Consider the following 26,152-nt stretch of genomic DNA (forward strand, 5'->3'; position numbering starts at 1 on the left):
ATAACACTATAACACTATAACACTATAACACTATAACAATATATAACACTATAACACTATAACACTATAACAATATAGAACACTATAACACTATAACACTATAACACTATAACAATATATAACACTATAACACTATAACACTATAACAATATAGAACACTATAACAATATAACACTATAACACTATAACACTATAACAATATAGAACACTATAACACTATAACACTATAACACTATAACACTATAACACTATAGAACACTATAACAATATAGAACACTATAACACTATAGAACACTATAACAATATAACACTATAACACTATAACATATAACACTATAACACTATAACACTATAACACTATAACAATATAGAACACTATAACACTATAACACTATAACATATAACACTATAACACTATAACAATATAGAACACTATAACACTATAACACTATAACAATATATATAACACTATAACACTATAACACTATAACACTATAACAATATAACACTATACTATAACACTATAACAATATAGAACACTATAACACTATAACAATATAGAACTATAACACAATATACAACACTATAACAATATAACAATATAACAATATAGAACACTATAACACTATAACACTATAACAATATAGAACACTGCAACACTATAACAATATAACAATATAACAATATAGAACACTATAACACTATAACACTATAACAATATAACAATACAGAACACTATAACACTATAACACTATAACAATATAACACTATAGAACACTGTAACACTATAACACTATAACAATATAACAATATATAACACTATAACACTATAACAATATAACACTATAACACTATAACACTATAACAATATAGAACACTATAACACTATAACACTATAACACTATAACACTATAACACTATAACAATATAGAACACTATAACACTATAACACTATAACACTATAACACTATAACACTATAACAATATAGAACACTATAACAATATAGAACACTATAACAATATAGAACACTATAACAATATAGAACACTATAACACTATAACACTATAACACTATAACACTATAACAATATAGAACACTATAACAATATAGAACACTATAACACTATAACACTATAACAATATAGAACACTATAACACTATAGAACACTATAACACTATACACAATATAGAACACTATAACAATATAGAACACTATAACACTATAACACTATAACACTATAACACTATAACACTATAACACTATAACAATATAGAACACTATAACAATATAGAACACTATAACACTATAACACTATAACACTATAACACTATAACACTATAGAACACTATAACACTATAACACTATAACAATATAGAACACTATAACAATATAGAACACTATAACACTATAGAACACTATAACACTATAGAACACTATAACAATATAGAACACTATAACAATATAGAACACTATAACACTATAGAACACTATAACACTATAACACTATAACAATATATAACACTATAACAATATAGAACACTATAACAATATAGAACACTATAACACTATAACACTATAACACTATAGAACACTATAACACTATAACACTATAACACTATAACACTATAGAACACTATAACACTATAACACTATAACACTATAACAATATAACACTATAACACTATAACACTATAACACTATAACACTATAACAATATATAACACTATAACAATATAGAACACTATAACACTATAGAACACTATAACACTATAACACTATAGAACACTATAACACTATAACAATATAGAACACTATAACACTATAACACTATAACACTATAACACTATAACAATATAGAACACTAGAACACTATAACACTATAACACTATAACACTATAACAATATAGAACACTATAACACTATAACACTATAAACAATATAGAACACTGTAACACTATAACACTATAACATATATAGAACACTATAACACTATAACAATATAACACTATAACACTATAACACTATAACAATATAGAACACTATAACACTATAACAATATAACACTATAACACTATAACACTATAACAATATAACAATATAACACTATAACACTATAACAATATAACACTATAACACTATAACACTATAACACTATAACACTATAACACTATAACACTATAACACGATAACACTATAACAATATATAACACTATAACACTATAACACTATAACAATATAACAATATAACACTATAACAATATAACACTATAACACTATAACACTATAACACTATAACACTATAACAATATAGAACACTATAACACTATAACACTATAACACTATAACAATATAACAATATAGAACACTATAACAATATAGAACACTATAACACTATGGAAGAAAATGAAACATTCTTCAAGGTTCTTATTTTGTTTATTTTTTTTGCACTGACTCTCTGCACTAACTGGACTCTAACATCACACTCACGCATAATACACTGACATTTCACACACACACACACACACACACACACACACACACACACACACACACACACACACAGACCGAAAACACACACACTCTTCACATACACGTTGTGACTACTGCTACTCTTGTTATTTATTGTAATATTTTTTAATATTTGTCCTTTATTTAGTAAATGTTGTACATTGCTTATCATTATTTTGTTTTTTAAATTTATATTTATTTTTCCCCCTTATTTTCCCCCCAATTGTTAGTTACAGTCTTGTCCCATCGCTGTAACTCCCATACAGAGTCGAGAGCCATGCGTTTTCCGAAAACACGACCCTGCCTAGCCGCACTGCTCACTTGACCCGGAAGCCAGCCGCACCAATGTGTCAGAGGAAACATCGTACAACAGGCAAAGGAAGTCAGCTTGCAGGCACCCGGCCCACCACAAGGAGTCGCTAGAGCGTGATGGGACAAGAAAATCCCGGGACAAACACTCCACTAACCTGGGCCAATTGTGCACCGCCTCATGGGTCACGGCCGGATGTGACACAGCTGGGGATCGAACCAGGGTCGGTAGTGACACCTCAAACACTGAGATGTAGAGCCTTAGACCGCTGGCCACTGGGGAGGCCTAGCACATTTCTATTACTAACTGTTTTTAAACGGTTAAAGGCTCGTTAGTAAACATTTAATTTTTTTGTTGCATTCGGCACATCTGACAAATACAATTTGATTTGATTTGAAGAACCAATATCACTCCCTAGAAACACAACCCTATGCAACAATCCTTAGATAGCTTTTCAGAATGCACCGATAACTTGGTCCACAAAACTAAAGGCATTGGTAAATGACTTGATAACTGGCTCCCGAGTGGCGCAGCATCTCAGTGCTTGAGGTGTCAAACACCTGGTTCAAATACAGGCTGTATCACAACCAGCCGTGATTGGGAGTCCCATCGGGCGGTGCACAGTTTGGCTGGTGTAGGCTGTTATTGTAAATAAGAATTGGTTAATTAACTGACGAGTTAAATTTATGAAATACATTTATTTCCATGACAGCATTAAAAAGCAATTTTGGATTGACCATTGTAGATATTTTCAAATACCTGCAACTTAAAAGTTTATATCACACAATTTCGATCTAAAATCTTGATGGAATCCTATTTAGGATATTCATTCATGTGATAGGTATGCTATACAAAACCTTGCAGACAGCAATATAACAAGGGCAGCGGCCTATGTACTTTTGTATACAACAGCTGGTGCACGATATCTAAGGAAGTCTCAAGCTATTGCTCACTTGAGGTACAGGCAAAGCATCAATATCATGATAAGCTGTAGACCACACTACCTACCGACAGAGTTTTCATCTGTATTCTTTGTAGCTGTTTACATACCACCACAGTCAGAGGCTGGCACTAAGACAGCATTGAATGAGCTTTATTCAAAGCAAACAAGAAAACGCTCACCCAGAGGCGGCGCTCCTAGTAGCCGGGGACTTTAATGCAGGGAAACTTAAATCTGTTTTACCAAATTTCTATCAGCATGTTAAACGTGCAACCAGAGGGAAAATAACTCTGGACCACCTTTACTCCACACACAGAGATGTGTTCAAACCTCTAGACCACCATTACACCACACACAGAGATGTGTTCAAACCTCTAGACCACCTTTACACCACACACAGAGATGTGTTCAAACCTCTAGACCACCTTTACACCACACACAGAGATGTGTTCAAACCTCTAGACCACCTTTACACCACACACAGAGATGTGTTCAAACCTCTAGACCACCATTACACCACACACAGAGATGTGTTCAAACCTCTAGACCACCTTTACACCACACACAGAGATGTGTTCAAACCTCTAGACCACCTTTACACCACACACAGAGATGTGTTCAAACCTCTAGACCACCTTTACACCACACACAGAGATGCATACAAAGCTTTCCCTTGCCCTCCATTTGGCAAATCTGATCATAATTCCATCCTCCTGATTCCTGCTGACAATCAAAAGTTAAAGCAGGAATCACCAGTGACTAGATCAATAAAAAAGTTGTCAGATGAAGCAGATGCTAAACTACAGGACTGTTTTGCTATCACAGACTGGAATATGTTCCGGGATTCTTCCGATGACATTGAGGAATACACCACATCAGTCACTGGCTTCATCAATAAGTGCATTGAGGACGTCGTCCCTACAGTGACCGTACGTATATAACCCAACCAGAAACCATGGATTACAGGCAACATCCGCACTGAGCTAAAGGGTAGAGCTGCCGCTTTCAAGGAGCGGGACTCTAACCCGGAAGCTTAAAAGAAATCCCGCTATGCCCTCTAACAAACCATCAAACAGGCAAAGCATCAATTCAGGACTAAGATCAAGTCGTACTACACCGGCTCTGACGCTCGTTGGATGTGGCAGGGCTTGCAAACCACTATAGACTACAAACAGAAGCACAGCCAAGAGCTGCCTTGTGACACGAGCCTACTAGATGAGCTAAACTACTGCTATGCTCGCTTTGAGGCAAATAACACTGAAACATGCATGAGAGCACCAGCTGTACCGGAAGACAGTGTGATCACGCTCTCCGGACCTTTAGACAGGTCAATATCCACAAGGCATTGGTTGCATCACTCCCTGGTATGGCAACTGCTCAGCCTCCGACCGCAAGACACTACAGGATGTAGTGCGTATGGCCCAGTACATCACTGGGGCCAAGCTTCCTGCCATCCAGGACCTCTATACCAGGCGGTGTCAGGGGAAGGCCCTAAAAATGGTCAAAGACTCCAGCCACCCTAGTCTTAGACTGTTCTCTCTGCTACCTCATGGCAAGCGGTACCGGAACACCAAGTCTAGGTCCAAAAGTCTTCTAAACAGCTTCTGATCCCCAAGCCATAAGACTCCTGAACATATAGTCAAATGGCTACCTGGACTATTTGCATTGCCGAACCCCCCCTCGCCTCTCCACACCACTGCCACTTTCTGTTATTATCTATGCAAAGTCACTTTAATAAGTCTACCTACATGTACATACTACCTCACCTAACAGGTGCTCCTGCACATTGACTCTGTACCGGTACCCCCTGTATATTTTGTTATTTTTTACTGCTGCTCTTTAATTACTTGTTACTTTTATCTCTTGTTATTTATCCATATTTTTTTTAAACTGCACTCTTGGTTAGGGGATCGTAAGTAAGCATTTCACCTGTGGTTCTCGGCACATGTTACTAATACAATTTAATTTGATTTGATATAAACTATTGGAACCAAGACTTACAAAGAACTGATATTGGCACAAGATGGAGGGACAGTTGGATCATAACTAACTAAATTACAGTTAACGAAAATCTATGCTTAATCCAGTATCAACTATTGTATAGAATTCATTATACAAGTGACAAAGTTCACAAATTCTAGTAGCACAATGGCAGAGTCATGTCTTAAGTGTAAAACTAACAATGACTCAATAATCCAGGCCTTCTGGGAATGTTATGATGTCATAAAGTTATGGGCGGAGTTAGAAAGTTGAAACTAACTCAATAATCCAGGCCTTCTGGGAATGTTATGATGTCATAAAGTTATGGGCGGAGTTAGAAAGTTGAAACTAACTCAATAATCCAGGCCTTCTGGGAATGTTATGATGTCATAAAGTTATGGGCGGAGTTAGAAAATTGAAACTAACTCAATAATCCATACCTTCTGGGAATGTTATGATGTCATAAAGTTATGGGCGGAGTTAGAAAGTTGAAACTAACTCAATAATCCATACCTCCTGGGAATGTTAGAAAGTCCAACAGTTGGCTGTCAGAAGTATTACAACGTAAATGTACTTTTTAATCCGTCTGTCTGCAGATTTCTCAACACGACATATGAGGGAGCAGTGAGATACCTGACAGGTTGGATGACACTTTTATCGTCAATCATATTGAAAAAGATTTTACAAAAAAAAACTTGGAAATCAACCAATACTCTGTCATTAACACAATGGAAAGGTCAAATGCTTTATTATCTAAATGTGCATGGGTGACGGAGAGAAACAAAATGGTGCAGTTTGAGGCCATGTGTCGGCGAGACATCCCAAGGGGTTCGTGCTGGTTGTACAGAGATTGTGACAGCCGGTTAAATGGCGTCCCTTAAGAAGGCAGGAACAAGATGTATGTCAGGAGAAGTGCAGTATTATCACAAGGAGACATATACTGGAATACGGAGGAGGAATGGAGGGGGAAAAGAGAGGCAGAGGAGGTCTGAGAGTCTGAGAGAGGGAGGGAGGAAGAGGGTGAGCTTGAGTCAGTTAAAATGGCAGAAGAAAGGGAGATGTTTGTTACTGAAGAACGGTAGAAAGTTTAAACAGACTGAGCTGAAGACAGGAGGAGAAATGGAAGTGAATGAGGTCGAAGTATCTGAGGTGGTGTGGTGAAGTTCTCGGAGACCGAGGCTTGCCCCGAGAGTCAGGATAAAAATGAGTCTGTGACAGTTTCAAGCAAACTATAAGGGAGTTGTACTCCAGTCTAGTAGGTGGCGGTAATGCAACATTTATTGGATACCGACCACCGTTAAACTTCAACGAAGAAGAATTATGTGCCAGAGAACGATATGGGCGCTGGACATCGGGGTGTGAGAATGTAGATCTTGGCAGGTGTGATGTAATTGTCATTTGTATTGTAACAAAAAAAAAATCTTATGCAGAAGTTCATGCAAATACATAATTTAAGATTATTCAATCGGTATATATTCTGTAATCTCATTATGGAGAGAAGTTTAGACAGAAAATAATTTGCTTCACACTGCCAATAATTTCGATCTGTGGTAGATTCGTTTTTGACGTACCGTAAACCAGACCCTCTCTATCGAGCTGTGTTGATATCGGGCCATTGCTGTGGTCACATAAGTGTTGTGTCAAGGGGGCACAACCAGCTACGCTTTGAAGATGTTTCTATCTTCTGCATTTCAATCTGCTGTTTCCCTAACGGTATGCCTGTAACAAAGTACTCGTGTTAGGCTAATTCTAGAAATGATGTTTGATGAAGAAAGAGATGTTGCATGACTCTTGACAAGGACAAGCGGCCTAGCTAACACGATAGTTACTCATTAGAGTAATGATTTAGTTCAATATTAATCTGAACAATACTATTGTTTGAATGCTTGTGAAAATATATATTGTCCTTGCAAGTTAACTTGCTACTATAGCTGGCTATGTTTTTCTGACTGGTTAAGTTAGTTACGGTAAAGAGCCTTGCACCGTTAGCTGACTGACTAGTTCATAAACACTACAAACTGATGCACTGCTACATCGCAACTTCTTCATCGGGTTGGATCACACTGATCAGAATTGTCACTGTTGCATCCGTCGTTCAGCCAAACCTTTCTGATAGTGTTGAAGTCATTTCTCGTGGACAGATTCTAACAGGAAGTGACGAGAGACGTTTACTTCTTGGTAACCCGAGATTAGTATCGGAAGTCTTTTAATCAAATGTTTTCATGTAAAACCTATAATGTGTCTTGGTTGGTATTCCACAGAATCAAACCTTCTAGTGCACATGATCAGTTGATATGATACGGGTCTCCTCCTCTTCCCATGTTCCCAGGCTAGGCAGGTCAGGAGTGTTCACCGGTCTGCTGCCAGAGCTGGAGCTGGGGGCATCTTCGTGGTGAGTGCAGGATCTGTAACCTCATAGCTTGGTTCTAGGTTTGAGTCAGGCTTTTCACAAGACCGCTTAGTAAAGTAGGGATGAGCATTTCAATTTGACTGTTTGAGGAGTCACACATTTTTTAAAATGCATTTATCTATATATGCCAACAGTGTGCAACAATGCTTCATTTACAATAACCGTTACAGATAACTAATCCTAATTGCTAAATTGCCCCATACACAGTACCAGTCAAATGTTTAGACACATCGACTCATTCCAGGGTTTTTCTTTATTTGTACTATTTTCTACATTGTAAAATAATAGTGAAGACATCAAAACTATGAGAAAACATATGTCAAACCTGCATTGTTGGTTAATAAGGGCTTGTAAAGCATTTCACTAAGGTGACAAATAACATTTGATTTGGATCATGTAGTAACCAAAAAAAAGTGTTAAACAAATCAAAACATATTTATATTTGAGATTCTTAAAATGGCTCACACTCTTGGCATTATTGATGAAGCCTAGACCAAAAAATTCACCATCTTGTGCACGGTCTAGCCTATGTCCAGTTTCAGAAGGAGAACTTTGATAGCTTTCTACTACTTTAATTGATTTGATTAAAAACAATGTTTCTTGCCCATGATGTATTTATCAGAGTTATTGATCTCACAATAAGCCAGATTCAAGTAACTTATATTGTGGTGTTGAAACAGAGTAGCGGCATGTGCTCTGTAGAGGGTCTGTCACTTGCATGTGCTCTGTAGAGGGTCTATCAGCAACGCCAATAGACTAGAAAAGGCCAGTATCGGCCTGACATATCGGCTCGGCCGTTCTTTAGTACATGGTGCAAATGTAGTGTAGTGCAGTTATATATTTTGCAAGTCAATGATACATGTAACTGCCAAAATAAAGGAAACGCCAACACCAAGTGTGTTCAATGCACTCTGGCATAGATTCTACAAGTGTTCTGGAACTCTGGCGTAGATTCTACAAGTGTTCTGGAACTCTGGCGTAGACTCTACAAGTGTTCTGGAACTCTGGCGTAGATTCTACAAGTGTTCTGGAACTCTGGCGTAGATTCTACAAGTGTTCTGGAACTCTGGCGTAGATTCTACAAGTGTTCTGGAACTCTGGCGTAGATTCTACAAGTGTTCTGGAACTCTGGCGTAGATTCTACAAGTGTTCTGGAACTCTGGCGTAGATTCTACAAGTGTTCTGGAACTCTGGCGTAGATTCTACAAGTGTTCTGGAACTCTGGCGTAGATTCTACAAGTGTTCTGGAACTCTGGCGAGACTCTACAAGTGTTCTGGAACTCTGGCATAGATTCTACAAGTGTTCTGGAACTCTGGCGTAGATTCTACAAGTGTTCTGGAACTCTGGCGTAGATTCTACAAGTGTTCTGGAACTCTGGCGTAGATTCTACAAGTGTTCTGGAACTCTGGCGTAGATTCTACAAGTGTTCTGGAACTCTGGCGTAGATTCTACAAGTGTTCTGGAACTCTGGCGTAGATTCTACAAGTGTTCTGGAACTCTGGCGTAGATTCTACAAGTGTTCTGGAACTCTGGCGTAGATTCTACAAGTGTTCTGGAACTCTGGCGTAGATTCTACAAGTGTTCTGGAACTCTGGCGTAGATTCTACAAGTGTTCTGGAACTCTGGCGTAGACTCTACAAGTGTTCTGGAACTCTGGCGTAGACTCTACAAGTGTTCTGGAACTCTGGCGTAGACTCTACAAGTGTTCTGGAACTCTGGCGTAGACTCTACAAGTGTTCTGGAACTCTGGCGTAGACTCTACAAGTGTTTTGGAACTCTGGCGTCGCATCCCTCCTATGTTCTTCCATGAGAAATGACATCATTTGGTGTTTTGTTGATGGTGGAAAACACGGTCTCAGGCGCCGCTCCATAATCTCCCATAAGCGTTCAATTGGGTTGAGATCTGGAGTCTGAGACGGCTCATCAAACCATTCAGTGACCACTGGTGCCCTGTGGATGGGGGGCATTGTCATCCTATGAGGGCATAGACATGGTAGCTAAAATAATGGCCTGCACAGCATTTTTATACATGACCCTAAGCATGATGGGATGTTAATTGCTTAATGAACTGACCTGTGTGGAAGCATCTGCTTTTAATACTCTGTGTATCCCTCATTTGTGTTTCCTTTTTTGGGGGTAGTTACCTGTATATGATCCTTTCTTTGATAAGCCACTTTTCATAACTACTAGGGTAGAGGACGCTGCGTGTCAGGGCAGAGGACGCTGCGTGTCAGGGCAGAGGACGCTGCGTGTCAGGGCCGAGGACGCGGCGTGTCAGGGCCGAGGACGCTGCGTGTCAGGGCAGAGGACGCTGCGTGTCAGGGCAGAGGACGCTGCGTGTCAGGGTAGAGGACGCTGCGTGTCAGGGCAGAGGACGCTGCGTGTCAGGGCAGAGGACGCTGCGTGTCAGGGCAGAGGACGCTGCGTGTCAGGGCAGAGGACGCTGCGTGTCAGGGCAGAGGACGCGGCGTGTCAGGGCAGGACGCGGCGTGTCAGGGCAGAGGACGCGGCTTGTCAGGGCAGAGGACGCGGCGTGTCAGGGCAGAGGACGCGGCGTGTCAGGGCAGAGGACGCGGCGTGTCAGGGCAGAGGACGCGGCGTGTCAGGGCAGAGGACGCGGCGTGTCAGTGTAGGGTTTCCCAAGGGGTGCACATTTAGTTTTTTGCTCCTCTAACACTACATTCAAAAAAAATCAACTCATCATTATGCTTTGATCATTTGAATCAGCTGTGTAGTGTTAAACCAAAATGGGCAAAACCCAAAATGTGCACCCGTTGTGGTCCCAAGGACTGCCAATGTAAACTACAATCAAATCCGTTTTGAAATGATGCATTTAGTCAGATTTCAATAAAACATGGATAGGAGTATTACACTACTGTCCACAAGGGGGCAGTGTACAGAAGCAGAGACAAGTTTATGCACCCCCACTGTCTGTCGTGCCACAGTGTGTTGTTGGATTCAACTGTCCCTCAGGGAAGAGGTACAGGATACATCTCAATAGCCTTTACCAGGGGTACTCAACAGCAGTCCAGAGCCTGCTGGTTCTCTGTTCTACCTGATCATTAATATCACCCACCTGGTGTCTCAGGTCTAAATCAGACCCTGATTAGAGGGGAATCACCCACCTGGTGTCCCAGGTCTAAATCAGGCCCTGATTAGAGGGGAACAACCCACCTGGTGTCCCAGGTCTAAACCAGACCCTGATTAGAGGGAATCACCCACCTGGTGTCCCAGGTCTAAATCAGACCCTGATTAGAGGGGAATCACCCACCTGGTGTCCCAGGTCTAAATCAGACCCTGATTAGAGGGGAATCACCCACCTGGTGTCTCAGGTCTAAATCAGACCCTGATTAGAGGGGAATCACCCACCTGGTGTCCCAGGTCTAAATCAGGCCCAGGGGGAACAACCCACCTGGTGTCCCAGGTCTAAACCAGACCCTGGGGAATCACCCACCTGGTGTCCCAGGTCTAAATCAGACCCTGATTAGAGGGGAATCACCCACCTGGTGTCCCAGGTCTAAATCAGACCCTGATTAGAGGGGAATCACCCACCTGGTGTCCCAGGTCTAAATCAGTCCCTGATTAGAGGGGAATCACCCACCTGGTGTCCCAGGTCTAAACCAGACCCTGATTAGAGGGGAACAATGACAAAATGCAGTGGAACTGGCTGGGAGGTCCAGAGTTGAGTCTGAGTGGCCTGGGGGATTCGTCTCCTATTCTTTACCACGCCTTCTAAATTATCTATGGAAATATTGGCTTTTCCTTACACGTTTGCTTTGTTTACAAATTTAACAGTTTAACTAACATGTTTTAGTTTGTGCCTGGTAAGTAAAATGTCTTATGAAACTCAATGAGATATTGCTGTTCATCAATGTGATGACTGATGTGATGTGTTTTCTTCTACTGTAGCACAGAGATACTCCTGAAAACAACCCAGACACTCCCTTTGAGTTCACAGCGGAGAACCTGAAGGTGAGTCGACGAGAACACAACCATCAGAGAAATACCTGCACGTCAGACTCAACTTTGAAAACCATCACTTTTATCACATCTTTATAAATCGTTTTGAACGGGAAGCTTTATAAAAAAAGGTCACATTCTCTGTTCTTCTGGACATCATATAGCCTCACTAATGAAAAGTTGTTTTGTCGTTGTTTTTAGAGGATTGATGCTATCATTAGTATGTACCCAGAAGGCCACAAACAGGCCGCCACCATCCCCGTGTTGGACCTGGCTCAGAGACAGCATGGATGGCTCCCCATCTCAGGCATGAACAAGGTCATTCATCAATCTATCAATCAATATCCTGAGGCATCGGTCTGTTTTTAGAATAGAGTATGTTCATTTTTTTTGTTGCTGTTTGGCAACGATTTGTAGAACGATAGAATTCGACAGAACCTGTGTAGACTTGGGGCGTGTTCAGTACTCCATTATTAGATTAACGCTCCTCCTGTCCACGAGCCTTCATTTTTCAGAATTGTTTCTCTCTCTCTCTTCTCCCAGGTGGCCGAGGTGCTTGAGGTCCCTCCGATGAGGATCTATGAGGTAGCGACGTTCTACACCATGTTCCTGAGGCAGCCGGTGGGCAAGTACCACATCCAGATCTGCACTACAACTCCCTGCATGCTTTGCGACTCCGACAGCATCCTGGAGGCCCTCCAGAACAAACTGGGTAAGAGGTCGACTGTCCCGTTTGGTTCACAGACGGACCTAGAATGAAGCGGATTCAAGTGGAGATGGAAAACAGATGTCTTGACTGCGTATATTTATGACAGATGAACAACATGGAAGTAGATGTTCTGCAAATATAAACATCAGGGAAAAACATTTTATCCAAAAGCAAAAAATAGAAACGCAACAATTTCATAGATTTTTACGGAGTTTTAAGGAAATCCGTTAATTGAAATAAATTCATTAGGCCCTAATCTATGGATTTCACATGACTGGGAATACAGATATGCTTTTGTTGGTAACCTTAAATAAAAAGGTAGGGGCGTGGATCAGAAAACCAGTCAGTGTGGTGTGACAAACCATTTGCCTCATGCAGCACGACACATTTCCTTCGCGTAGAGTTGATCAGACTGTTGACTGTGGCATGTTGGGCCTCAGGATCTTGTCATTCAAAAGTGCATTCAAACTGCCATCGATACAATGCAATTGTGTTTGTTGTCCGTAACTTATGCCTGCCCATACCATAACCGCACCACCACCATGGGGCACTCTGTTCACAACGTTGAAGTCAGCAAACCGATCGCTCACACAACGCCATACACGTGGTCTGTGAATGTGAGGCCGGTTGGACATACTGCCAAATTCTCTAAAACGACGGCTTCTAGTAGAGAAATTAACATTAAATTCTCTGGCAACAGTTCTGGTCGACAGTCCTGCAGTCAGCATGCCAATTGCACGCTTCCTCAACTTGAACATCTGTGGCATTGTGTTGTGTAACAAAACTTTGCCCCCAGGATAAGGTGCACCTGTGTAATGATCATGCTGTTTAATCAGCTTCTTGATATGCCACACCTGTCAGGTGGATGGATTATCTTGACAAAGGAGAAATGCTCACTAACAGGGATGTAAACACATTTGTTTCACAACATTTTAGAGAAATAAGTCTTGAATCTTTTATTTCAGCACATGAAACATAGGACCAACACTTTACAGGTTGTGTTTATATTGTTGTTCTGTGTAGATGTGTTCACAGAAGCCTTAAGCTAGCTGTGGAGGAAAACCATTATTATGTTATATGTTATATATGTTATATGTATTGGAATCATTGTTCTATTATTTAACCATGATAGGTAGACACAGCTTTCATTGTTCTATTTCCATGATAGGTAGACATATTAGGCAATAGAATTTGAAGTTTGTTCTGATCTCTTTAATATAGCCTGGGAGTCAGTCCGTTTCTGGTCTCTTTAATATAGCCTGTCCGTTTCTGGTCTGTTGCCAGCTCCTTATGGAATGGATTAGGTAACAATACCAACAGATCTGAGACCCGGCTATCAAGATCCCAGTTCACCAATTCTTCCATCAGATCAGTGTAATTAGTACTATGTTAAAGGCCCAGTGTAATCAAAAACATGATTGTTTTGTGTTTTTCTATATATTTATCTCCACACAGAGTTTGGAATAATACTGTGAAAATGATGATAATGCCCCTTTAGTGTAAGAACTGTTTGAAAAGACCACCTGGCATTTCAACCTGTTTTAGGGTGATGGAGTTTTGGCCTACACGGTGACATCACCAGGCAGTAAATGAGTTAATAGACCAATAAGAAAGAGTTCCAAACCTCTCTGCCAATAACAGCACATTTTCACTTTTCCCCTCCCCACTCAGACCACTCCCAAACTGTCTTAGCTGAAGTCTTGCTTAAGAAATTTATTTTTGCTAAGAAGCTATTTATTTTTATATATTTTTTTAAAAATTTTCAATGAAAACAATCAGTGATGCTAACAGTTACCCAGAAAACATTTAGATATTGAGATAAAAAATGGCTAGATTTGACCTTTAAAAAATATATATTTTTCCCTCAGGCATCAAGGTAGGAGGAATGACGTCAGACAAGATGTTCTCTCTCATAGAGGTGGAGTGTCTCGGTGTAACGCTCCCATGGTCCAGATCAACGACAACTACTACGTGAGTTATTCTCTGCTTCACACAAAAACAACGATATACACGGAGTGGACAAAACATTAGGAACACCTTCCTAATATCGAGTTGCACCCTGTTTTGCCCTCAGAACAGTCTCAATTAGTCAGGGCATGGACATTTCAAGGTGTCAAGCGCTGGCCCATGTTGACTCCAATGCTTTCCACAGTTGTGTTAATTTGGCTGGATGTCTTTTTGGGTGGTGGACCATTCTTGATACACATGGGAAACTGTTGTGTAGGAAAACCCAGCAGCGTTGCAGTTGTTGACACCCTCAAACTGGTGCTCCTGGCACCTACTACCATAGCCTGTTCAAAGTAGAGGTCGACCGATTAATCGGAATGGCCGATTAATTGGGGCCGATTTCAAGTTCTCATAGCAATCGGAAATAGGTATTTTTGGGCGCCGATTTGACGATAATTTTGTTTATTTTTTATTAACCTTTATTTAACTTTGACCTTATTTAACCTTAACTATTTTCAATGACGGCCTAGGAACAGTGGGTTAACTGCCTTGTTCAGGGGCAGAACGACAGATTTTCACCTTGTCAGCTCGGGGGACCCAATCTTGCAACCGTACAGTTAACTAGCCCAACGCAATAACGACCTGCCTCTCTCTCGTTGCACTCCACAAGGAGACTGCCTGTTACGCGAATGCAGCAAGCCAAGGTAAGTTGCTAGCTAGCATTAAACTTATCTTATAAAAAACAATCATAATCACTAGTTAACTACACATGGTTGATATTACTAGATATTATCTAGCGTGTCCTGCGTTGCATATAATCTGACTGAGCATACAAGTATCTAAGTATCTGACTGAGCGGTGGTAGGCAGAAGCAGACGAGTAAACATTCATTCAAACAGCACTTTCGTGCTTTTTTTGCCAGCAGCTCGTCGTTGTGCGTCAAGCATTGCACTGTTTATGACTTCAAGCCTATCAACTCCCGAGATGAGGCTGGTGTAACCGATGTGAAATGGCTAGCTAGTTAGCGGGGTGCGTGCTAATAGCGTTTCAAACGTCACTAGCTCTGAGCCTGTGGTTGTTTCCCTTGCTCTGCATGGGTAACGCTGCTTCGAGTGTGGCTGTTGTCGATGTGTTCCTGTTTCGAGCCCAGGTAGGAGCGAGGAGAGGGACGGAAGCTATACTGTTACACTGGCAATACTAAAGTGCCTATAAGAACATCTAATAGTCAAAGGCTAATGAAATACAAATGGTATAGAGAGAAATAGTCCTATAATTCCTATAACAACTACTACCTAAAACTTCTTACCTGGGAATATTGAAGACTCGTGTTAAAAGGAACCACCAGCTTTCATATGTTCTCATGTTCTAAGCAAGGAACTGAAACGTTATCTTTCTTACATGGCACATATTGCACTTTTACTTTCTTCTCCAACACTTTTTTTGCATTATTTAAACCAAATTGAACATTTGGTTTTCATTATTTATTTGAGGCTAAATTGATTTTATTGATGTATTATATTAGGTTAAAATAAGTGTTCATTCAATATTGTTGTAATTGTCATTATTACAAATAAATAAATAATTGGCCGATTAATCGGTAGTGGCTTTTTTGGTCTTCTTCAATAATCGGTATCAGTATCGGCGTTAAAAAATCATATTCGGTCGACCTCTAGTTCAAAGGTAAATAGACTGGTGTTGTGGTGTTACTGGGTAAATAGACTGGTGTTGTGACGATACTGGGTAAATAGACTGGTGTTGTGACGTTACTGGGTAAATAGACTGGTGTTGTGGCGACACTGGGTAAATAGACTGGTGTTGTGGCGACACTGGGTAAATAGACTGGTGTTGTGGCGACACTGGGTAAATAGACTGGTGTTGTGACGACACTGGGTAAATAGACTGGTGTTGGCGACACTGGGTAAATAGACTGGTGTTGTGGCGACACTGGGTAAATAGACTGGTGTTGTGGCGACACTGGGTAAATAGACTGGTGTTGTGGCGACACTGGGTAAATAGACTGGTGTTGTGGCGACACTGGGTAAATAGACTGGTGTTGTGGCGATGTTATTGTGACGTTTCTGTCCTCTGCTTTCCAGGAAGACCTGAGTCCAAAAGACATCGATCAGATCATTGATGAGCTGAAAGCTGGGAACGTTCCTCCGCCTGGGCCCAGGTATGAACGTCTACCCTCCTGTCTGTCTCGTGAACACAAACAGCATGTTGTTTAGCAGGGAACTATAAAGACGAGAACTGGACTGGTGCTCGTCCTGCCCCTGCAATGCAACGGCATTATGTTACTTGTCTAGCAGGGGAACTATGAAGACTGTTTGGGGATGTAATGATTTCACCATCGGTCCCTGGTTCAAATGTTTAAGATAGTAGTGCACTAGTCCGGGAGCTCAGACCGATCCAAATTAAGCATTCATGGGTCAGAAAACAGATTCAAAAGTTATGAAAATCGGGCCTCCCGGGTGGCGCAGTGGTTAAGGGCGCTGTACTGCAGCGCCAGCTGTGCCACCAGAGACTCTGGGTTTGCGCCCAGGCTCTGTCGTAACCCGCCGCGACCGGGAGGTCCGTGGGGCGATGCACAATCGTCCGGGTTAGGGAGGGGTTGGCCGGTAGGGATATCCTTGTCTCATCGAGCACCAGCGACTCCTGTGGTGGGCCAGGCGCAGTGCACGCTAACCAAGGTTGCCAGGTGCGGCTTGGTTGGGTTGTGTATCGGAGGACGCATGACTTTCAACCGTCGTCTGACCAGTTATGATTTTCACATTTTTTTGTGGAACAGTTTAATTTAATTTATAATAATGTCTTCATATCTCAATCAAAATTATATCCAAACCTAAATGAAGAATTATAATCCTAAAAAAGTAATTTATATTGCGAATGCCAATATGTAAAAAATAATCTACATAAAGCCAACAAATAAAAACATTGCAGACTGCCGGTAGAAAATATCCTGATTTAAAAAAAAAATCTATATCCTATAAATCACATTTGCTACTTGGCCTGTCTGCAATGAATTTGAAACACTGTGTCAACTAACTTGGGTCAGCTTGCCAAGTGAACTTGCAACAATGTATAAAATATTCAGGGCCGCTCAGTTTCCACAGCTGTAGGCTATTTGCGTACAGGATAAGAAGCAGTGATTGACCTTGGCAGGAGCTCACCGGAGCGGAGTACCATCGCCTCACATTTTCTACTGCTTGAGCTCCTGTTCCTCTTTATAGAATATTATCTAAAACAGTATTGTGGAGTTCCTGTTCCTCTTTATAGAATATTATCTAAAACAGTATTGTGGAGTTCCTGTTCCTCTTTATAGAATATTATCTAAAACAGTATTGTGGAGCTCCTGTTCCTCTTTATAGAATATTATCTAAAACAGTATTGTGGAACTCCTAAATATAATACAGTACCAGCATTCAAAATGAGTACCGGAACCTATTTCCAGTGGTGTAAAATACTGAAGTAGTTTTTTGGGGTATCTTTACATTTACTTCACCATTCCTAAAGAAAATATTGTACTTTTTAAACTCTCATACATTTTCCCTGACAAGCCAAATTACTTGTTACATTTTGAATGCTTAGCAGGATAGGGAAATTGACCCACGTATCAAGAGAACATCCCTGGTCATTCCTACTTCCTCTGGTCTGGAGGACTCACTAAACAGAGAACATCCCTGGTCATTCCTACTTCCTCTGGTCTGGAGGACTCACTAAACAGAGAACATCCCTGGTCATTCCTACTTCCTCTGGTCTGGCGGACTCACTAAACAGAGAACATCCCTGGTCATTCCTACTTCCTCTGGTCTGGAGGACTCACTAAACAGAGAACATCCCTGGTCATCCCTACTGCCTCTGATCTGGAGGACTCACTAAACAGAGAACATCCCTGGTCATTCCTACTTCCTCTGGTCTGGAGGACTCACTAAACAGAGAACATCCCTGGTCATTCCTACTTCCTCTGGTCTGGCGGACTCACTAAACACAAATGCATCTTTTGTAAATAGCCAGGGGCACACCCCAACGTTATCTGTACATTTTAAAAACAAGAGAATTATGCCGCCTGTTTTGCTTAATATAAGGAATAAGAAATTATTTATACTTTAATTTATACTTTTGATACTTAAGTATATTTTAGCAATTACATTTACTTTGATACTTAAGTATATTTAAAACCAAATACTTTTACTTTACTCAAGTACTATTTTACTGGGTGACTTGAGTAACTTTCTATTAGGGTATCTATACTTTTACAATTGGGTACTTCTTCCATCACTGCAAGTCAAGCACTGATAAGAAGTAATCAGGTAGGACTATTTGTATGGATCAGAGCACTGATAAGAAGTAATCAGGTAGGACTATTTGTATGGATCAGAGCACTGATAAGAAGTAATCAGGTAGGACTATTTGTATGGATCAGAGCACTGATAAGAAGTAATCAGGTAGGACTATTTGTATGGATCAGAGCACTGATAAGAAGTAATCAGGTAGGACTATTTGTATGGATCAGAGCACTGATAAGAAGTAATCAGGTAGGACTATTTGTATAGTGTTTCCACTGGATCAGAGCATGACATTGTTCCCTTTCACGCTGAGTGGTTATCGAAAGGGAGAGAGCTGGAAACATCTTTCAAATACATTGAGGAACTATTGACATTATCAATGGATGGAAAAACAGACTTCGTTCACTTTCTGTTTGAGGTGAAGAAAACATTGAGAAGCTCCACAGCTCATTGGTGGTGGGGCGTTAACCAATCAGAAACACTATCAGATCCCCAAATGGGCACATTATTATGCCTCTGTTTTCACGCAGGCCAGGTAGCCTATAGGTCTACTTCTATGTGTCATCAGGTAGTCTATAGACCTACTTCCATGTGTCATCAGGTAGTCTATAGACCTACTTCCATGTGTCATAAGGTAGTCTATAGGTCTACTTCTATGTGTAATCAGGCCAGGTAGTCTATAGGTCTACTTCTATGTGTAATCAGGCCAGGTAGTCTATAGGTCTACTTCTATGTGTCATCAGGCCAGGTAGTCTATAGGTCTACTTCTATGTGTCATCAGGTAGTCTATAGGTCTACTTCTATGTGTAATCAGGTAGTCTATAGGTCTACTTCTATGTGTAATCAGGTAGTCTATAGGTCTACTTCTATGTGTCATCAGGCCAGGTTGTCTATAAGTCTACGTGTGTAATCAGGTAGTCTATAGGTCTACTTCTGTGTCATCAGGCCAGGTAGTCTATAGGTCTACTTCTATGTGTCATCAGGCCAGGTAGTCTATAGGTCTACTTCTGTGTCATCAGGCCAGGTAGTCTATAGGTCTACTTCTATGTGTCATCAGGTAGTCTATAGGTCTACTTCTATGTGTAATCAGGTAGTCTATAGGTCTACTTCTATGTGTAATCAGGTAGTCTATAGGTCTACTTCTATGTGTCATCAGGCCAGGTTGTCTATAAGTCTACGTGTGTAATCAGGTAGTCTATAGGTCTACTTCTATGTGTAATCAGGTAGTCTATAGGTCTACTTCTATGTGTAATCAGGTAGTCTATAGGTCTACTTCTATGTAATCAGGTAGTCTATAGGTCTACTTCTGTATGTAATCAGGTAGTCTATAGGTCTACTTCTGTATGTCTAATCAGGTAGTCTATAGGTCTACTTCTGTGTGTAATCAGGTAGTCTATAGGTCTACTTCTGTGTGTAATCAGGTAGTCTATAGGTCTACTTCTATGTGTAATCAGGTAGTCTATAGGTCTACTTCTGTGTGTCATCAGGCCAGGTTGTCTATAGGTCTACTTCTGTGTCATCAGGTAGTCTATAGGTCTACTTCTGTGTAATCAGGTAGTCTATAGGTCTACTTCTGTGTGTAATCAGGTAGTCTATAGGTCTACTTCTGTGTAATCAGGTAGTCTATAGGTCTACTTCTGTGTGTAATCAGGTAGTCTATAGGTCTACTTCTGTGTAATCAGGTAGTCTATAGGTCTACTTCTATGTGTAATCAGGTAGTCTATAGGTCTACTTCTGTGTAATCAGGTAGTCTATAGGTCTACTTCTATGTGTAATCAGGTAGTCTATAGGTCTACTTCTGTGTAATCAGGTAGTCTATAGGTCTACTTCTATGTGTAATCAGGTAGTCTATAGGTCTACTTCTATGTGTAATCAGGTAGTCTATAGGTCTACTTCTATGTGTAATCAGGTAGTCTATAGGTCTACCATTCACAGGAGAGCTCCAAACAGAAGACAATAAATACATTGACAGAATTTACAAGTGTATCATAAGTTGTGTGCTGTGCAAACAATGTGTCCACTCCGGCAATGAGAACAGGAAGACTGCAACAATAATATAGAAAGCATGAAGAGAAATGACTGTAACCAAAGTAACAAACATTGTAGATTATGAATTAATGGTAGACGTAGTACTGGGGACACATGTCATGGGGGCATTTATAGACACTAACAATAATAACACAAACAATTCACACAATGAAGTTATGAAACAATGCTATGTCTTCCAATGGTACGACTGCTGTCGGCATCCAAAGATTAACCAACTTGAATAAAACGCTTGGAGGTAAAGGATGACAGCAGTGGTGTCGTCTACGGTGATATGGATATCACTTATTGTTGATATCTACATATTGCATTGATGTGAATCACACTGCTGCTCTCTCATGTAGCTATTTGCGTCTTACAGATTGTGGTTGTTGTGGATGGCTGTTCACAAATCTAAATGTGTATTTGAACCCAATAATGGTTGAATTCAAGAAGTTTAACCTGCCGATCAATCATTGTTTTTGAAACCCGGTCGACAGCCAGTGAAAAACGTGCTCTTGCAACAGCTGCATAGTGTGGATCCCAGCCTATGGAATAACAGTGTGGATCCCAGCCTATAGAACAACAGCTGCATAGTGTGGATCCCAGCCTATGGAATAACAGTGTGGATCCCAGCCTATAGAACAACAGCTGCATAGTGCAGATCCCAGCCTATAGAAAAACAGCTGCATAGTGCAGATCCCAGCCTATAGAACAACAGCTGCATAGTGCAGATCCCAGCCTATAGAACAACAGCTGCATAGTGTGGATCCCAGCCTATATAATAATAGTGTGGATCCCAGCCTATGGAATAACAGTGTGGATCCCAGCCTATAGAACAACAGCTGCATAGTGCAGATCCCAGCCTATAGAACAACAGCTGCATAGTGCAGATCCCAGCCTATAGAACAACAGCTGCATAGTGCAGATCCCAGCCTATAGAACAACAGCTGCATAGTGTGGATCCCAGCCTGTGGAATAACAGCTGCATTATGTGGATCCCAGCCTATAGAACAACAGCTGCATAGTGTGGATCCCAGCCTGTGGAATAACAGTGTGGATCCCAGCCTATGAAGAACAACAGCTGCATAGTGTGGATCCCAGCCTATGGAATAACAGTGTGGATCCCAGCCTATAGAACAACAGCTGCATAGTGTGGATCCCAGCCTATGGAATAACAGTGTGGATCCCAGCCTATGGAATAACAGTGTGGATCCCAGCCTATGGAATAACAGTGTGGATCCCAGCCTATAGAACAACAGCTGCATAGTGTGGATCCCAGCCTGTAGAACAACAGCTGCATAGTGTGGATCCCAGCCTGTAGAACAACAGCTGCATAGTGTGGATCCCAACCTATGGAATAACAGCTGTATAGTGTGGATCCCAGCCTATAGAACAGCTGCTGCATAGTGTGGATCCCAGCCTGTGGAATAACAGCTGCATAGTGTGGATCCCAGCCTGTGGAATAACAGCTGCATAGTGTGGATCCCAGCCTGTGGAATAACAGCTGCATAGTGTGGATCCCAGCCTGTGGAATAACAGCTGCATAGTGTGGATCCCAGCCTGTGGAATAACAGCTGCATAGTGTGGATCCCAGCCTGTGAAATAACAGCTGCATAGTGTGGATCCCAGCCTGTGGAATAACAGCTGCATAGTGTGGATCCCAGCCTGTGGAATAACAGCTGCATAGTGTGGATCCCAGCCTGTGGAATAACAGCTGCATAGTGTAGATCCCAGCCTGTGGAATAACAGCTGCATAGTGTGGATCCCAGCCTATAGAACAACAGCTGTATAGTGAGGATCCCAGCCTATAGAATAACAGCTGCATGGTGCGGATCCCAGCCTATAGAACAGCTGCATGGTGTGGATCCCAGCCTATAGAACAGCTGCATAGTGTGGATCCCAGCCTGTGGAATAACAGCTGCATGGTGCGGATCCCAGCCTATAGAATAACAGCTGCATGGTGCGGATCCCAGCCTATAGAATAACAGCTGCATAGTGTGGATCCCAGCCTATAGAATAACAGCTGCATGGTGCGGATCCCACATATATGGCCAGTTATGTCAACTTCAACATTGACTTATTCTGCAATAGATGGCATTCAATTGGTAACATACATTTATGTCTTCTTCTAATGCCTCTTAAGGGGAAATTAATCTAAAAGTAACTGAATGTAATCAGATTACGTTACTGATTTACAACTGGACAGGGTAACTAGTAACTAATGGATTACATTTAGAGAGTCACCTACCCAGCCCTGTGCATAGAGAATACACAGCGAGTAGCAGCAGTGTAGAAAACAAAGGGGTGTCGGTAGTGCCGGTGGTGTCGGTAGTGTCGGTGGTGCCGGTGCAATCCAAGAGGCCATTTCATTCATTGTTCTGTTAACTGCTGGACGAAAACAAACTCGACCAGTCGACTAAATGGGTTCAGCCCTAAAGTTAACGTTCCTGTATCTTAACAGAGCCCATGTGTGTATAGATGTGTGTGTATAGATGTGTGTGTGTATAGATGTGTATGTGTGTATAGATGTGTGTGTGTGTATAGATGCGTATTGAATGATTCATGAAAGGAGAGATGCACATCCCTAAAAAATGTTAGACAATCACTAGTGCTTGTTACACACAAAGGGTTGATGGTTGAATACTATTAGTTGGTTTTTACTCTATTTATTTAAAAAAAAAACATGTATTTTACCTAACCATATTTTTAAAAAAATTTAAAAAAAATAAAAACGTTTTTTGTCATACATCTTGATAAATGAGAACTTCTAAACTGGCCTACCTGGTTAAATAAAGGTGTTCTAAACTGGCCTACCTGGTTAAATAAAGGTGTTCTAAACTGGCCTACCTGGTTAAATAAAGGTGTTCTCAACTAGCCTACCTGGTTAAATAAAGGTGTTCTCAACTGGCCTACCTGGTTAAATAAAGGTGTTCTCAACTGGCCTACCTGGTTAAATAAAGGTGTTCTCAACTGGCCTACCTGGTTAAATAAAGGTGTTCTCAACTGGCCTACCTGGTTAAATAAAGGTGTTCTCAACTGGCCTACCTGGTTAAATAAAGGTGTTCTCAACTGGCCTACCTGGTTAAATAAAGGTGAAATAAAACATTAACATATTCCAGGCTTTGGAGCTCAGGCTGCAATAGAATGTCGTGTTTTAACTTACTAATGATACACTTGACCAGGGTTTGATTATTTAATCTAGAATGAAATATACTGTATATAGACTCACATTCTATATATATATATATATTTTGTATTTCATTTTTTTTATCTTCCAGGAACGGGCGTTTCTCCTGCGAGCCAGCAGGAGGACTGACGAGTCTGTCTGAGCCTCCCCCTGGACCTGGTTTCGGTGTCAGAGCTGATCTATAGAGACCTACAGTGTATTTCAACAACTCCCTAGCCCCTATATAGTGCACTACCGAAGCCCATAGGGCTCCAGTTCAAAGTAGTGTATTTAAAAAAAAAAAAAAAGATTATATATATATATATATATATATATATACACACACACACACACACACACACACAGTATAAGAACCGTACTGTTCAGGGGAAATATTGTAAATAAAATGTTGATGTGCTCATGGGGTGTCAGACTGTCTCCTTGTGTGTCAATTTAGATAATTAGTGTCTTATCTGTCTCAAAGAAAAATCTAGGTCGACACCGATTTGATACAGTATTTCTATTAGAAAACGTTTACTACACCACACTGTCAACGACATGCAGATCAAGAAACTATGAATCATTTAAAAGTCAGAAAAAAAAACTGCCGGAAAGAATAGGAACTCGTGTGAATTTTGTTAAAGTTGCCACAAGCCTCACACAGAAATGTATTCTTATTGAGAGCATCAATTGATGGGGTAAAATGCGTACAGTACCAGTCAAAAGTGGACACAACATCTCATTCCATTCTTTGTTTTACTATTTTCTACATTGTAGAATAGAAGAAAAACTGAAATAACACACAGAACCAAAAGTATTACATCAAAATATTTTTGAGATTTTTCAAAGTAGCCACCTTTTGGCTTAATGACAACTTTGCACACTCGTTGCATTCTCTCAACCAGCTTCACGAGGTAGTCACCTGGAATGCATTTCAATTAACAGGTGTGCCTTGTTTAAGCCAATCAGTTGTGCTGTGACAAGGTAGGGGTGGTATACAGAAAGATCCCTATTTGGTAAGACCAAAGCTGTGTTTGAATACTTCTACTGACTTCCCTAACACTACTATTTGTGAAGTGAATTGAGTATATAGTATACTTATTGGTCATAGGTTAGTATGCCAAAAGCTCCCGGATGACGTACTAAATTCGCCAAAATACTAAGTATACGTGCAGTGGACACTATTTCCATGCTTATAGGACCCATAATGCAATTATTCAGAAAATGGGCGTGGCTTCGTGTTTTCAGATTAGATTAAAAATGGTGGAAAATATGCAGCCAAAGTCAGACACAAATTCATTGCTTATAAACATATGTTAAGAAAATTGAAATATGTAATAAAGTAATGCCTTTTCAAATACGTTACACGTTATGTTGGCTGACAATTTGTTAGCTATGCTGTCCTTACGAACCGCATTAGCATTACAGCAGTATGTACCGGTATGTTAGCTAGCTACTAATACATCGAACATGCCAGGCAGTATATTAACTAAACTACCCAACAACGTTTATTGACATCATTAGCCATTGAATCGTACAACTTTACCACTTAGCTATCTACTCTGATTTCTCCCGCAGAATAACTGATGAATTTACAAACATTCAACACCTGTTGAATATGGCCGGTGTCAGTAAACATCAGCAAAAAAAAAGCGTAATTAAATTGTTGCCAGCAGCACATTTAGTCACCAACGCTCTGGATAACACAAACAACCTAACCAGCTCTGATTGGGGGAGTAAAATGGTCAGAGTGAGGTGTTCTCTCATGATGTGTCTGGAATAACTAGCCAACGTTAGCCAGTGCTTGACTGCCGGTTGAACCCTCGGATCAACCGTAGCTCCTCCGCCAGTCCAGTGTGCGCTCTGAACGCTCCGAGAGTCTGAATTTACGAACAAACCCGAAATC

General features: G+C 40.7%; 1 non-coding gene and 1 pseudogene across 1 annotated transcript; both read left to right on the forward strand.

The window, feature by feature from the left end:
• The first annotated feature begins 7,190 nt into the window (after window positions 1-7,190).
• Window positions 7,191-24,579, forward strand: LOC112237434 (annotated as a pseudogene).
• On the forward strand, window positions 23,636-23,752 carry LOC112237439. The gene has a single exon (XR_002951413.1). It is a non-coding gene; the product is annotated as a U6atac minor spliceosomal RNA (small nuclear RNA).
• Window positions 24,580-26,152: the final 1,573 nt, after the last annotated feature.

Source organism: Oncorhynchus tshawytscha, linkage group LG28, assembly GCF_018296145.1.
Source record: "Oncorhynchus tshawytscha isolate Ot180627B linkage group LG28, Otsh_v2.0, whole genome shotgun sequence".
Taxonomy (NCBI): Eukaryota; Metazoa; Chordata; class Actinopteri; order Salmoniformes; family Salmonidae; genus Oncorhynchus; species Oncorhynchus tshawytscha.